Source organism: Bos indicus, chromosome 5 (assembly GCF_029378745.1).
Source record: "Bos indicus isolate NIAB-ARS_2022 breed Sahiwal x Tharparkar chromosome 5, NIAB-ARS_B.indTharparkar_mat_pri_1.0, whole genome shotgun sequence".
Classification (NCBI taxonomy): Eukaryota; Metazoa; Chordata; class Mammalia; order Artiodactyla; family Bovidae; genus Bos; species Bos indicus.
The window spans coordinates 24,546,210-24,563,127 of record NC_091764.1 but is presented as its reverse complement, the minus strand read 5'-3'; the positions used below and the strand labels follow the sequence as shown (position 1 = coordinate 24,563,127).

Below are 16,918 nucleotides of genomic sequence, written 5' to 3'. Positions count from 1 at the left end.
TCAAGTGCCAGCCCAGATGCCACCTCCCTTCTGGAAGCATTCCCTAAACCCAGCCCCAGTTCATCTCGCCTGCTCTGGAACTTGCACGGCAGCCTCTTCCGTCTCCATCAAGCATGTAGTTCACTCTGTCAGGCGATACAGCCATTTGTATTTCTGCGTCTCTCACTGGATATAGACTGGGATTATTCCAAGTAAGAAAAACCAGCTGGAATTCACCTTAGCACAACAGTCATTTATCAGAACACGGACCGGGACTCTGTGTTCCTGCTCTCCTCCCCGCTCAGCCGGCTTCACAGTCCCCGCGGCGGGGCGATGGCACTCCAGGCTTCTACACTGCTTGGGGCAACGATCGCCTCTTGACCGGGTAGCTGTGGCGGGGGAGCAGGATCGCACACACACTGGCCGTGGGTCAAAGCCCGTGTGTACTGGGGAGGAGCAGCCTTGCTGGCGTCACTCTCGGCAGTGGTGGGCCCTGCAGGCCACTCAGGCCTTCCAGCTCCTCCCTGGGCGCCCCGCCTTGCTCCCCTGCTCCCTGCCCCGCCTCCTCTGTGGTTCCCTTCCTAGGCTGCTGGCCATCTCTTCCTTCTCTTATTTGTAGATCCCTGCTGTTAGTGTTGTTTTTTTCCTGTGATTTCACTGACACATCTTCCTATTTTACTCGTTGTCTTTACGCGATTCAGTTCATCTACAGTTTGATGGCTCTTTGTTTGCATGCACAGTTAGTTACTGTTCAGATCTGAGGGCTTGACCCGTGTGTTCTGCCGTCTGGTGGTATATCTCCAGGAGATGCCCCACCACATGCACAGAAGTGCGGGTGCCATCTACCATTCACCTGCCGCCCTGCATTTTCTATGGCTCTGAATGGTATCAACTATCCCCTGTCAAATCTGGGAGCCGCTGTGATGCTTTCCTGTCCGGTACCAATGAACCCAAGCTGATGTCAAGCCCATTCCCTTCATGCCTCTCAGAGCTGTCGGTTGCCATAGCCGTAATCAGGCCTGCATCATTTGTTACTAATTTGTAAGTGGCCTCTTGTGCCACCTGCAATTTGTTCCCTGTAGTGCAGCCCATGTGATCTTTCTAAAGAAGACATCTGAGTATGTCAGTTCCTTGTTTAAAATCCTTCAGTGGCTCCTTGTTGCCACTGGAATGAAAGTCAGTCTTTAATGTGTGAGACACAGAACTCTCCCACACCTGCCTGCCCATATATGAAACCTTAGCTCCTGGTGCTCTCCAGCCTTAGAATTTCTGAGTATGCCTTGTTCTCTGGGACTCCCCCCATGCCTTCCTTTTTTAGAATAAATAAATAGATAATGTTTTATTATTTACAAATGAAGCATTAACACAAGAGTGAGTAAAAGAGCACAGACTGCTTCTCGATTTAAAAGGGGGAAAGGTGAGGTCATTAGGTTCAAGGGAAGTGCAGCTACCTCTTCCATGTGTATTTATACAGCTACCGTTGAGTCCAGGAGTAGTAATAATCTTATATCAAATATACCAGGCTCCTAGAAACCTACTTCTACCAAAAAACAGAGAAAATGGCCTGAAGGTTCTAACAGTAAATTGCACTTGCCGTGAAGTAAACCACATTTCTGCACCTCATATTGAAATCTCTCCTATGTAAAGTGAAAGCTGGAAGCTTAACTGTCTACACAGTTGCAGAGCACAGCCCCAAACCAACTTTCCTGTCTTTTATTAGGTTTTGCCCAGGTGACTCAAATGGGACTTGCTCTGGGGCTGGAAAAGAATATGTTGGTGAGAAAGAAGACAGAGACACATGTCGAGTAAATAGCCAACAGCCTCTGCCACCATCCTGACTTGATGGTTCCATGATGAACAGTATTTTATGCTGCTCTGTACCAGACTGGCTACTTCCTTCTGTCTGCACTGAGTCACTGATTATAGAGAATTCTCGGTCTTGGTTACCCAAGGTTCAAACTTCTCAGTACAACTTCCTGTCTTGGGCTATTCTGTTAGTAATGTTCAGTTGCAAAGAACAGAAATATCAAAGAACAGTGGTTAAAACAAGTAAGAGTGTGTTTTTTTTAATCACATAATATAAAGTCTAGAGGTAGTCTGGTTGAATTCCTCATCAGGGCTACTTGGCATGTTTACTTTCATCCTCATGGTGACAGTATGGTGGCTGCAGCTCCGGCATCACGTCTACATCCAGGTTAGGAGACGAGTAGGAGAAGGGTTCCTTTTGCCAACTATTTCCTTTTATTAGGAGCCAGACACAGACTTGGACTTTATTCACCAGAACCATGACCTATGGCCATCTGTGACTTCAAGGGAGGCCGGAAAATAGTATATTTAGCAGGGCATGTTAGAGTAGTGACCAAAATGGGGGTCATGTTCACAAGAAAGAAAAGAATAAGTGCAATCACAGCTAACAGGGTCTGTCATATGTTCCATCAAATATGTTTCTGTTGCCAGAGCTACACAATCATATTTACTCTAGCTGCAGGCACTTTAGTGTTGTTCTTTTATCTCTTGAAATGCAGGTGTCCGAACACTTTTGCAAAGTGCTTTCTGCAGAATGCAGTTTTACATTGGCGATAAACCTGGCTTTAAGTGGACAAAAGATATTGGCTGAACTAAATGTTTTCTGGAAACCATACTCTCAAATTGTATTAGTTTTTCCACTATTGAACTATTTAATTAGACGTTCACAATATATATGCAAATCATGTTAATCTTCTGTTAATGATAACAGTCAGTCTAGATGGTCTGTGCTCGACACGGGAGCGTTAGAATGACTCAGTGCACGAAACTCTACTGCTTGCGTCAGTAATCCTTCACAAGCGTTTAGTTTTATAATCTAAATTTGTTGGATTAAACTTGAACAGCTCATAAATACTATAATTAATTTTTGTTCCACTTCAGGTCCAATTACAAATTGATTTAAACCCATTGCTGATAATTCTCTCTGCTGCCCATTTATTCCCCGGATCATGACACTCACCTTGTTGTTGATGTTCCACTATAGTCTCATGACCTGGGAGAGCGCGCACCACATTATCTGCTAAGCAGAGTGCCTGGCCCGTAGTAGTGCGCGGTAAGCCTTGGTGGAAGAATATCATTGCCAAATGACTCGACAATAATCAGTTACATATCAGCAGCAAGAGGCAGCCCCCACTGGCCTACTAGGTCCCGTGTGCCAGCCAGTGTTTTATTTAAAAAGAAATCATAGTCTGCAGAGTAGAATATGTCAGGCTGGGTTTGGATGTCTCGGCTGTCTCTGGTTGTTTCCTATATCCCTTTGAAACATGCGTGCGTCTCATTGTCCAAGAGAATGTCTTTGTAATGCCAGCTCCCAAGTTGCAGGGAACTGTCGTTAATGGTCCTAATTTGAGTCAGGAGCCAACCCCTGCACCAGGCAGGCTCTGTGTCCAGGAGGCTGGGCCGCTTGTAAACATTTAAGATGGGATAGAATCTTTGTGTAGAAGCAATGCCTATCAAAGAGGTTTGAGACAGACAGCCCCAGGGAACTGACCCGGCCACCTCGGCAGATTTGCTGTTCAGCTGCTTCCCCTGCACCTTGCTGCATGCACACGCGAGCTTTGTTGATTCGTTTACTCAGCCGTGGCTGAGCACTAGCTGGGGCGCGTGTGTCGGTGTTGGAGTCTGCTGCTGACCCTGGGTGTGTCCTGTGGCTTCTCTGTGCCTCAGTTTCCTTATCTGAACAATAAAGCAGGAACACTTAGTTGATTGATTTATTTATTTTTTTTAGGAACACTTACTTTATAGGATTGTTTTGAGCACAAAATGACATTTTATAGATGCAGCCTATATATTATTTATAACATGTCCATAGATATATGTAGAATATGTTGTGTTATATACAACTGTATAGAAACTTGGAACAGCACCAAGATGAGTATTAATAAAATGTCAGCTGTCACGAGTCCACAGCCCCTTTCCCATGATTAAAATACCCAAAAACTTTTGGGGGGGTGGTTAAAAAAGTTTTATTCAATACTTATAGACAAAAATTCAAGAACCTGCTGTGACCAGGTAGGTAATGACTTTCAGCAATTCAGGAAAGTTCTCAGCTATTATTTCTTTGAATGTTTCCTTACCCAAAAGCTCTTGACAACCAAAATTCCTTCATAACCGGGGCAGAAAATTCTGACTTGCTCTGAACTCAGTGGCTTGCAAAGCCTGACCCGAAGGGAGTCAGGGTGAGGTTATTTTGAGGCTTTATTTAGCCGCTCAGTGTGAATATTCACACGTTTTGCTGCAGAAATATCAGTGGTGGCAGATTACTGGGTGCTGCCCAGCTCCACTGGCGCTATTACATCAAGCTATCATTTTCAAATGAAAAATTCTGAAGCCCAAAGTGCATCTGGGCCCAAGGTTTCTGACCAGGGATCGTGGCTCTCTCATCGTTTTCCAGCCTCTTCCCCAAGGAGCACACTGTGCCTGCGTGACTGGATCACAGTCTCTGCTCTGGAGGGCTCAGAGTGCTGAGTGGGTCCATGTCAGCAGCGTGTGTCAGAGGCAGCCTAAGGCCCTGAGAGCCCTTGGAACAGCCTTTAGCTCACGTGGTATGGGGACGGTGGTTAAGGGAAGCATCTGAAACAGGTGCCGTGGGTGAGACCGGAAGAACCCAACACCTCCTTGCATCAGGCCTACTGCAAGGATCTGAGTTGCCCCAACCTGGAGGCCAAACAGCGAGGCGGCTGCAGAAGGCAACCACAGCCAGTAAATGAAGATAGCAGAAGTGATGAGCAGTGTTCTGGGTGCCCTGGGAGCCTGTGAGAGGGAACCAACCTTGTCTCAGGGGTCAGAGGAGACCTCCCTGTCCATGTTCCTTCCAGACTGAGACCTGAGAGGGCTGAGCAAGAGTGGGGTGGGTGAGAAACCTGCAGACACGTGGAACAGGGCGAGGAGGTGGGAGAAAGCCTGTGGGCGGTGGGAGGGAAGGGGGGGTCCCTGGGCTGAGCCAGAGGATGCCCAGAGTCTGGTGTCTTGGTAGACAGTCCTGGTTTATGACAGTTGTCCCAGCATTGTTAGGAATAGCAGTGTCTTTCATTCTCCAAGGTGTCCCTGTTTGGAGCATCTACGTATATGGTCTTACATAAAGGCCAACATAGGGAACTGAGAAATTATCCTCAGGGAAGTGGGAATCCACTGGAAGATTTTAAACAACGCACATTTTAAAAAAGTTACTTGGGCTTTTGCACAATAAAACACTCTTTTTTTTCCCCCTTCCTCTGTTGATCAGTCTCTTGGTCCCAAGGGTTCCTGGAATAGACGCCAGACCTGGCAAGACAGCCCAGAGTTCTGAAGGCAGCGCAGCCTTTGCTGCCATAGGAAGCAGAACCTGTGTGTGATCATGGACATGGAAACAGAGCCAGTCTGATGATCCTGTGGTGCGCACACGTGCTCTTCCCTCAGCTGAACTCTTAGGAGTTCCTGTGTTGTCTGGACCACCCTTTGAAACAATTGTAGGGCTGTCCTTGAAAGTTCAGGAAGGGCGGTGGCCTTTTCTTTCCTTTCTCCCCACGTCTGGCCTGTGTGTGTTTGCCTGCTAGCAAGCCCGTGCTCAGGCGCCTGCCTTTCCCCCATCTGATTTTCTTTGCTGGCCAGAGCTCGCAGTTGGCAGACACTGACTTATCAGTCTCATGCTTTTAGCCAAGAAAAGACAGAGGAGAATTCAGGAAACCCAAGATTCATGTTTTACTTTTGTGTAGGATGCTTTCAGCGCCTCTGAGAGACACAGACTTGCCCCTCTGGGAATTTCTTTACTCCTAGTTCTTACTTCTGTCACATTTTGAGCTCTCCTGTCTGCTGCTGGGTAGGTGGAAAGATAAAAGCTCCATGACAGCTGGTAATCCCCTTTGGGCCACACAGCGGGATGTAGTTTAAGGCGGTTTAGCAGTAAGCAGCAGATCAGTCCTCTGCGATTAGAAGGAATTGGAACAGTTCACAGCTGCCAGAAAGGCTCCCATGGGGACTGGTGTCCTCACCTTGATGGTGGCCGTGAGCATAGACACTTGGAGGTGGGAAGAGGTTAACAGGGTCCCCCCCCGCCCCCCGGTCCGGGGCAGGCTGCCTGGGGCCCCACCAGCTGGCTCTCACCTGGGTGAATTCATCTCAGCTGCTAAACTGAGGAACAGTATAGAGGAGTGGACGATTCGTCCCTCAAGGGTGGACTCACGTGAACACACGAAACTCCCACATCTACATGCACCTACACACACAGACACACGGAGCATACGAATACCAATTTAGTCACTCTCAAATCAAACCCTTGCATTTTTTCCCCCCAAAGGCCAGCTGAGCTGCAAATTAAGAGCCTATTTTATTCATTTTATCTCCCTGCCTCTGAGGCAAACTTCACAGGTGATGAGGCTGTCATTTTAGACTGTCTCTAATACAGCCCCTCGGGGTACACTCTCCCCTTACCGCCCCCCCCATCCCGTAGTTAAGTTTTATAAACTTGGGATCCCTCGCCATGCACTGGGAGCCTGAAGGCACCATGAATATTTGTGTGTGTGTGTGTAGGGAAGGTGTGCACGTGTGAGTTTTTCTGAGCAAAGAATTCATAGGTTTCCTGAAATACTCAACAACCACCCCCCACCCCAAAAACAGAAGCATGTGAACATCCACAGTTGGCTACTAAATTGATAGCCTTTAAAGTAATACTTTATCACCTTTAATAAACTTTAATGCTTATGCAGATACACTTAAAGGGATGGCATGAGAAATGGCATCAGCTTTTCCCCTGTTGTCTCCAAAATTGAACTCTGATCCCGACTTATGTTTGCCACTCAGCATAAGAAAAGCCCTGCAGATATTCAGATCTGTCACTGCCCCCAATCCCACATCCCTTCTAGAGTATCAAAATGGTTCTCAATTAGAGGAGAAATCACTGAATGAAAAGAGAAATATTTCCATTAAGGAAGGCTGAGGTGGTTGGGAAAAACTTGAAGAGATGGTCTTCTAGAGTTGGAATTATTGAACAAAGCCATATATTGGAAAGGTGTCTCCAGATGGTGTTATTCCTAAAGGCAGAATGTAAATCTTACCGGTATTCCCAGCAGAGGAATAGCACTGTACTTTATTAGCCGGGAGAGAACACACTTTGCATTCTAGGATAAGATTCAGGCTGTTTCTAAGGCAGCCATGCACACCTGTAATCTGGCAAAGCCCAGCCAGCACAGTGTGTGGTGGCTGGTCCCCCTTCGGGACCCCTCCTTTTGTCCTTGGAGGTCTGATGTGCCCATGGACTGGCCTGGCGGGATTTGGGTGTTTAATGCAGTGTGATTCTGGGGATCAGACTCTTTCCTGTCTCCCCTTGTAGTTCACAGGTGAAATGTTGGCAGTCATCCTACCTCTTCATCTGACTTTGGCCTATTCCTATTCACAGCTTCACTCTTCCTGTTTCAGTAGTAATGGATCTTCGTGATGGTGACCATCATATGAAAACGATACAGGATAATAATGATTATGCATTAGTTGTAACTTAGCTTTAGTTTGCTTGGAAATCTTAGTGTAGAGTATTCTGCCCTAGAGCTGGGCTTATGAGAGGCTCTTACTTTCCACATTGTGTGTTTTGACAGTATTTAGACTTTCATGAACATGCATGCTGCTGCTGCTGCTGCTGCTGCTAAGTCGCTTCAGTCGTGTCCGACTCTGTGTGACCCCATAGACGGCAGCCCACCAGGCTCCCCCGTCCCTGGGATTCTCCAGGCAAGAACACTGGAGTGGGTTGCCATTTCCTTCTCCAATGCAGGAAAGTGAAAAGTGAAAGTGAAGTCGCTCAGTCATGTCCGACTCTTCACGACCCCATGGACTACAGCCTACCAGGCTCCTCCGTCCATGGATTTTCCAGGCAAGAGTACTGGAGTGGGTTGCCATTGCCTTCTCCATGAACCTGTATGATTTTTATATATAACTTGATTGAGGGTAATTAGAACAGCACTCAGAACTCCTGGTTCTCAGCATTGACCAGCCCCCGTCCCCCTCTGCCAGCACTTGGATCCACATGTGTGATGGAGAGAGGGGGATGGGCCAGGTAGTAAGTACTTCAGGCTTCTGGGGCATATGTTCTTGAATCTCAGCTCTTCATCTCCACAGCTATAGTGCAGAAGCAGCCATAGATGATATATCAACAAATGGAGCTGGCTGCATGCCAATAAAAAACTATCACAGGCGATGAAATTTGAAAATTTTCACACGTCACAAACGAGTACTCCTCTTTAGATTTTTCTGTTAGCTGTTTAAAAATGTAAAAACCATTCTTAGCTCATGAAGCATACAGAAATGGATAATGGGCTGGATTTTGCTAATCCCTGCTCTTTTGTATATCAACTTACCCCCAAAGTAGGTTGTAATGATAGAAGTCTTAAAACTAAGATATGATGTTAGAGGAAGTCAGTGTTTGCTTTTGGGCATGAGGTGGTGATTGACTCAAAAGGGCCAGCGAATCACTTGGTAATGGCCAGGGGTGTGGGTTCCGCAGGTGAATACAGACTGAAGGTGTATTTAAGATCTGAACATTTCATTGTGTATAAATGATACTTCAACACAAGGGAAAGGAATAACCGTTGCATGCTGTTGTTTAGTCGCCCAGTCGTGTCCTGCTCTTTGCAACCCCATGGAATGCGGCACACCAGGCCTCCCTGTCCCTCACCATCTGTTGCATAACAACCACAAAACCTCAGTGCCACCTAGTAGACAGTAAGCACTTGTTTATCCCTCTCAGGTCTGTGGATCAGCTGGGGCGATTCTGCCCCATTCATGTGCCTATTTTGAGCCCAGGACTGGGGTAGTAGTTCTCTCGGCTATGGCAGAAACGCAAGGCAGCAAAGCGAGCAGTGCACGCACATTTCAAACCTTCCCCACCTCAGTTGTTATATTGCTCAGACCCAGTCCAACTGCTAGCAGCTACATACCCTAATTTAAGAAAATATTAAAATGCAAAAAAATTTTTTTAAAAAGTGTTATCCCTCATGTTTGAAACATGCCAAATCTCCACCTTTGAAAGAATGGCAAGTGTTACAGGACAGAAGGACATGCATATGAAATGACAGAGGCTCAAAACAGGACTGAATACACGTCAAAATACACCTCCAGATAAATACAGGCGTCTGGAGTGTCTTCTGTTGTCCATGCAGTGGTGACGACATCCGGGATGCCGCTTCCTCTGCCCATCCCAAGACGGGGATGCTCTCACCCTGCTCGGGCCACCCCCTCTGCGAACTTAGCCTGTGCACAGCTTCAGCAGCCCCATTGTGCTGCAGCCTGACCGCCCTCTTGAGCTCTAGACCCCCACTGCTGTCTGTCTCCTGTATGCCCCAACTGCCACAAACACATCCACGGCTGTGTTTGTGAACTTCATACTCCGATTTCACTGCATACTCTGATCTCAGTGAAACAATACCATCATCAAGCCAGGCATGCAGGTCATCCCAGACTCTTCACTGTCTTTCATCCCCAAATCCAAGCACCGCTGTCTCTAAATGACTCAACCCCCTTATATTCCACAGATTCTTCAAGTTTGTTGTCGGTCAGTTGCTAAGTCATCTGTGACTCTTTTCGACCCCATGGACTGCAGCACGCCAGGCTTCCCTGTCCGTCATTGCCTCCTGGAGTTTGCTCAAACTCATGTCCATTGAGTCGATAATGCCACCCAACCATTTATCCTCTTTGACCCACTTCTGCTCCTGCCCTCAATCTTTCCCAGCATCAGGGTCTTTTCTTCTGGTTGCTATGGTCCTATTTCACAATTGTATCATGGGTCGCCATAGCAATTGCAGTATCCTCCATGCTGACCTCTTGGTGTTTGCCTCACTTGCCCTAACCCTCCCTCCACTGCACCCAGGCTGACCCACATCTGATCCTATCACTCCCTTTCCCATTTGTGTGTTTTTAACAGTAACAGTTGTCTCCAGAAAAGAGCACTTGGGGTCTATAATGGGAGGGAGACTTACTTTTTTTATTATCTATCTTTTTATAGTGTTAGACTGTCTTTCTAACAGTGGATGTTTTTCTTTGAAACTCAGTAATTATAAGCAGAAATATTAGTAGAATTGGTAGCTGGACTTTATGATTCATGAGAGATGGAGATGAAGGAGAAGGAAGTGTCAGATGATTTTTGAAACGTGAAGCCTGAATTACTGGCAGGTGGTAGTGTTTTGGGAGCTAATCAGCATGCAGGTATTCTGCAGTTATAAATTAAGGACTTCACCTTCCAGTTTATGGGTCATAAGCTTCACCAGGCTACACAGGGCTGGCTGCTCAGATTGCTGAATCCCACAACTCCTAAAGAACAGGTAGTGCTTTCTTATCAACCCTTCACTGTGCCCAGCATAGTCAGTAAAAGCTGGTACAGTAGACCATTACTTTTAAAGACCTTTGGACTCCTGAATCCTGACTCTAACACATGCTAATTCTATAAATTTGAGCAAATTACCTGACTCCTTTGAACTATATTTCTGTCATCTGTGGAACGAGAAATATAAATAATGTGCTTCCCTGGAGGCTCAGATAGTAAAGAATCTGCCTGAAATGCAGGAGACCCAGGTTCAATCCGTGAGTCAGGAAGATCCCCTGGAGAAGGGAATGGCAACCCACTCCAGTATTGTTGCCTGGAGAATTTCATGTACAGAGGAGTCCGGTGGGCTACAGTACATGGGGTCGCAAAGAATTGGACATGACTGAGGGACTAACACACTCCTCCATAACAGTGTTTTGGGGATTCAATGAGGCATTTCATGTGGCGCTTTCATTACAGTGCCTAGTTCATTTTGTACCCTTGGTAAATGATAGCTTTTTGTGAGTGGTGAGGCAGGGGGTGCTGCGCCATGCATGGCTCATGGGATTTTCGTTTCCCCAACCAGGGATTGAACCTAAACTCTCGAAAACGAAAGCATGGAATCTTAACCACTTGCCTGCAGGGGAATTTCTTATTTTTGTTAATGAAGTGTGTCCAAGAAGTAGTTTTCTTTTTGCTTGAAAACCTCCATTGCACAGAAGGTTATGTTTTTGGTAGCTGTGTCCTATTGGTAAGTCATGTTGAGTTAAGAGTCATCTGTAATTCTTCCTTCTGAATCTACTTTCCGTGTTATGTTGGTGGTTTACTTGCTATGTCGTGTCCGACTCTTGCAACTGGACTGGACTATAGCCTGCCAGGCTCCTCTGTCCATGCGATTCTCCAGGCAAGAATACTGGAGTGGGTTGCCATTTCCTCCTCCAAGGGATCTTCCCAAACCAGGAAACAAGTCCCCTTCATTGTAGGCAGGTTCTTTACCAACTGAGCTACAAGGGAAGCCCGTGTTATGTTATTCACATTTTTTTCAGCCCTGTCCCCTCACTCCACCTCCCACCTCCCCCACCAATATTTTGCAGGCTTTACAGTTGTTTTTAATCACATTTCATCTTGTTTAGCCTTATCCTGCGCACTGATCTAGGATGAAGATGTGGGCGAGTTGAAAAAGCATTTGTGTAAGTCTGTGGATTATAAAACCAGAATGAGATATGGAGGCATGTTATGGGGAAATCACCAACGTTTTGAAGTCATAAAGTTTAGTCCTTCAACAAATATTTAGTTGCGGCAAATGTCAGTCACTGTTCTAGGTGATACAGTGAGCAAACCAGAGAATCTTCCCCCTGAGTTGACTTACTGACAGTGAGGATATAGGTCAAGGAGGAGGTCTCGGGTGGTGATAAGTGAGGAAATGACACTTGAGCTCTTAAGAATGAATCGACTGTGCGGACTTCTGGGAAAGGACTGGCCCGGATGGAGAGGACAGCGGGGTAAAGACTCTAGGGGGAGAGCCAGCTTGGCACATTGACAGAGTGACGGGAGCCTGAGTGGAAGGAGAATGTAAGTGAGAGAGAGAGAGGCGATCGGGTCTGGGTTGCATGGGTGACATCAGGCTGGTAAGCTATGGTCAGGAGCTGCTCTGTTTATTTATGTTGTGCTTTTTAAAATACTTTTTATTGGAGTGTAGTTGCTTTACAACACTGTGTTAGTTTCGGCTGTACAGCGAGATCAATCCGCCACACACACATTCGCCTTTCAGACTTCCTTCCCCTCAGGCGACCGTTAGAGCTCCCTGTCTTGTCCAGTGTATCTTCACTAGTTAGCTATTTTATGTATAGTGTCAGCGGTGTATATGTGTCAGTCCCGATCTCCCAATTCCTCCCACTTCCCCTTTCCCCCTGGGCATGCATATATTTGTTCTCTACGTCTGTGTTTCTGCTTTGCAATTAAGATTGTCTATACCATTTTTCTAGATTCCATGCATATGCGTTAATATACGATATTTGGTTTTCTCTTTCCGACTTACTTCACTCTGTAGGATTCTCTCTAGGTCCATCCATGTGTTGGTTTTGATTTTTTTTTTAATTTTATTTTATTTTTAAACTTTACAATATTGTATTATGATAGGCTGAAGAAGGGCCCTTCTAAACTATCCGTGTCCTAGTCTCCAAGCCTATAAAAATGTCACTTACGTGGTAAAAGAAACTGCAGATGTGATGGAGTTAATTATCTTGTGATGGGGCTACCATACTGAGTGACCGGGGTGGGCCCAGTGTCATCACAAAGGTCCTTGTTCGAGGAGGGCAGGAGAACCAGAGAAGCTGAGGAAGGAGCCACAAGTTGAGGAGTGTAGGAAGCTCTAGAAGCCAAAAAAGGCATGGGAGCAGATTCTCCTCTGAAGCCTCCAGGAGGAGCCCAGCCCTACTGACACCTTGATTTTACACTTCTGATTTCCAGAACTGTAAGAGAGTACATTTGTGTTGGGCTAAGCCACCAAATTATGCTAATTTTTATAGCTGCAATAGGAAATTCATAAAGATGTTAATTCTAAAATGCATCTGGGGGACTTCCCTGGTGGTTCAGTAGTTAAGACTCTGAGATTCCACTGCAGGGCACTGGTTTGATCCCTGGTTGGGAAACTAAGATCTCACATGCCATGGGGCATGGCCAAGAAATTTAAAAAACCAGCCAAAAATTTAAATAGAAAAAAATGCAGATGGAAGCTACTGAAGGGTTTTAAGCAGGGGAGCGATGGGATTGTATTTAATTTTTAAAAGAATGGGTTGTTGGGAGACAGAAGGGACAACAGAGAGCCTATTTAGGAGGTGGTGGCAGTAATCTCAAAAAGGACATGACAGAGATCCAGATTAAGGTGGTGGCATGGGATGGGGAGGAATGGACAGGTTTTGGTTGCAGAGTCAGTGAGAACTGCTGATGGCATCAGGCTGGTAAGAAAAAAGAAATCAAGGGTGATGCTGACTTTGGGCTTATGTAGTTGGGTGCCATTTATTGAAATGGAAAAGATGGGATAAGAACTAGACTTAGAGGAGAAATTATGCATTCTGCTTTGGACATGTTAAAATGTGAGATGCCTGTTAGACATCCAGGTCTGTGTTGAAAGCAGACGAATAAATCAGCGGATGAATAAATCAGAGAACCCTTTGCGTGTCCCCTCAGCCCTGGATAGGGCTTGCCCTCCTGGGGAATTTCCCTAGTGCCACCATCACTAAAAGACTTACCTGGCCAGCTGAACTTGACCCAGTGTGGCATCTCATTCCACGTCTTTATTTTTTATCCTGGGTTCATTTTTCATGGCCTACTCTGAAAGCTGAATGAGCAATTAATAGAGTCTAAAATGAGGCCCAGTATGTTTGATGACTAAAGACTGATGGGAAACAATTTAGGATTAATTTGGGCCCCAAATGTGTATGGTTATTTAGTGATTTTTCAGAGAGCTAAATGGATTGCATGAATTTTAATTGATGTTTAACTTTTATTGTGTTCATGTGGGGTGGCCAGTTGGAACCATGCCCAGTAAGACTGATGAGTATACAGACATTTGCATGCAGTTTGCCTTCCAAGGGCCAGTCAGGGAGAGGAAGGCTTCAAGTAAGGGGAGGATAACTGTAAGGAGTGGATAATCTTGAAACACATTTATTTTGAGAAAAATGAAAAATTATCGAATACTTTGGTTTTCTATTCATCTTAAATAATATGAGGTTTACTATTATTTCTTATTAGTGTTACTGTTCCCCCTCCCCCGAAAATTTGAACTTGTCTTTAAAAGGAGCTAGGTTGTTATTTACAATGGAAAGAACTCTAATTTGCATGCATTGAAGGTTCAGTTTGTGTGAGCTTCCTCTATGAAGTACTTTGCTAAGCGTTGAAGGGGGTATAGTAATTAGGATGCTTTTTGGCCAACTCACGGGCTTAAGTGATAAGGAAATTTGTTGTCTTACATAAGAAGAAGGAGCAGTCTGCAAGCGTGGTGTGTCAAGCTTCTGCTGTCCTCTGTGATCCTCATGGTTCTGCCCTCCTATGGCTGCATTTTTAGATCAGGAGCAAGATGGCTGCAGTGATTCCAGGCATCACATCCAGATCTGCTAATATCCAAAGGGAAAAGGAGGGTTGCCTCTTCCTTAACTGTCTAAAACGTGAAATAGTCTTTCCTAGGAGCCCCTCAGCAAACTTTTGTCACATTCCACATATTAGGATTGGGTCCTGTGTCCATTTGTGAGCCAGTCATTGACTGAGGAAATGGACTTAACCATGATTAGTTCAGGTCAGGGTTTGGCAAGTATTACTGAAGTGTAATTGGCATAAGCCAGGCTCAGTCATTTACATAATGCCTGTTGCTGCTTTCATGATACAGCAGCAGAACTGAACAGTTGCAACAGCGATCTTCTGGCAAAGGCTAAACTATTTACTGTCTGCCCTTTACACAAAAGCCACTGATCCTTAACTTAGATTAATCATCTGGGATGTATGGGTCCTTGAGAGTCAAGGACAGCAGCCACTGTAAACACGAAAGAAATGGATGTGATCCTTTTCCTCAAGGAATGTGTCAAATGCCATACTTTAATATGGAAGGGAAAATGATACTTTAACATGGTAAGAGATCTACAGCTTCTGGTTACAGTTTCATACTCAAATGAAAGATGTCTCATAAATTCTTATAATTGGAAACCATCTTCCTTTCTGCTGCAAAGGAGGGAAAAAAAACCTCTCCACCCATTTGTCATGCTTCATTCTAAAGAAATTATAAAAATGAACATCAGATAAAGAACTCCAAAGAAATTATAAATATGAGCATCAAATAAAGAACACCTAAGGACTTAAAAGCATTAAAAAAAAAATTCTGGAGAGTGTAGTAGTAGTATTCAGAAAACAAATTTATGCAGTTTTAAGAAACTGTGCTCTAAAGGGGGAGGAAGCAGTGAAGTTAACCAATAGCCCAGTGAAAGCACTTCTCAACTCATATTTTGCATATGCTTTTTCCTTTAAGACAGTTGATCCAGAAAGAACAGAGCAAGCATGTTTAAAAGATTAGTGGGTAGGCAACACGAAGGACTCTTGTGGTGTTAGAACCATTTGTTCTGTATCTTGACTGGATACATGATTTTGCACAAGTAGTGATGTTGTGGAGAAGTTCACACACACACACACACACATGAGTACACGTAAAACTAAGGAAGTCTGAAGAAGATATGAGGATTTTATCAATATCAATATCTGGTTGTGGTATTATATCGAATATGACAGTTTTGGAAAAACCATCGGGGGAAACTGGGCAAAGCACACAAGGATCTCGCTGTTATTTCTTATGACTAAGTAAGAAATTATGACTAATGTTACTGGGGTAACATTTTCAATTCTTTGTGATCCCATGGACTCTAGCCCACCAGGCTCTTCTGACCATGTAATTCTCCAGGCAAGAATACTGAAGTGGGTTTCCATTCCCTTCTCCAGGGGATCTTCCCAACCCAGGGATTGAACCTGGGTCTCCACCATTGCAGGCAGATTCTTTACCATCTGCGCCACCAGAGAAGCCCACAATAAAAGATAAATGAGTTAGAAGAGCACTGAAAGGATAGGTGGAGAGAGGCTAAGAAAGCCTTGTCTGATTACATTCCATGTGTGAGGGCGTTGACCTTAGGGCAACTATTAGCAAATTTTGAAAAGTTGTGGAGAATAGGAGCATTGGCTCCCAAAATGGGAAAATACTGTACTGTTTTTCACAAATAGTCTTTGACTTTTCTCTTAATCCTTAACAAGTTTAGAATAGATTATCAAATAGATGATGGGAATGAGAAAATAGTAAAGAGATCACTAAGAGCCATAAAGATTTACTAAGAATATTCTTTATGGTGACTTGGTTCAGAGAAAAGTACATAGTAAATCTTAATTTCAACAAGGTACTCACAAAATCCCATATCAGATTTTGAAAACTAAGTTAGCTAGCATAACTCAGTGAAGCTATGAGCCATGCTGTGCAGGACCACCCAAGACAGACAGGTCATAGTGGAGAGTTCTGACAATATATGACCCACTGGCGTAGGGAATGGCAAACCACCCCAGGACACTCACTGTGAGAACCCCATGAACAGTATAAAAAGGCAAAAAGATAGGACACCAAAAGATGAGTCCTGCAGGTCAGAAAGTGTCCAATATGCTACCGGGAAAGAGTGGAGGACAACTGCTGATAGCTTCAGAAAGAATGAAGCAGCTGGGCCAAAGCGGAAATGATGCTCAGTTGCGGATATTTCTGGTGATGAAAGTATAATGTGATGCTGTAAAGAACAGTATTGCACAGGAACCTGGAATGTTAGGTCCATGAATCAAGGTTAACTGGATGTAGTCAAGCAAGAGATGGCAAGAGTAGACATCGACATCTTAGGGATCAGTGAACTAAAATGGACGGGAATGGGTGAATTTAACTCAGTTGACCATTATATCTATGACTGTGGGCAAGAATCCTGTAAAAGAAATGGAGTAGCCCTTATAATCAACAGAAGAGCCGAAATGCAGTACTTGGGTGCAGCCTCAAAAAATGACAGAATGATCTCGGTTTGTTTCCAAGGCAAACCATTCCACATCACAGTAATTCAAGTCTATGCCCAGTCACTAATCCCGAAGAAG

At 44.9% G+C, this 16,918-nt stretch overlaps 1 protein-coding gene across 12 annotated transcripts in view; it reads left to right on the top strand.

Moving 5' to 3' along the window:
• Positions 1-16,918, top strand: part of TMCC3 (transmembrane and coiled-coil domain family 3) — a 295,072-nt gene that overhangs the window by 126,608 nt on the left and 151,546 nt on the right. The window contains exon 1 of one of the 12 annotated variants that reach the window (XM_070788954.1): positions 4,937-12,740. The exons of the other annotated variants lie outside the window; for them this stretch is intronic. The gene's annotated coding sequence lies outside the window, so the exon portion shown is untranslated. Of the gene's footprint in view, positions 1-4,936; positions 12,741-16,918 lie in introns of those variants that run through there. 12 annotated transcript variants of the gene reach the window in all.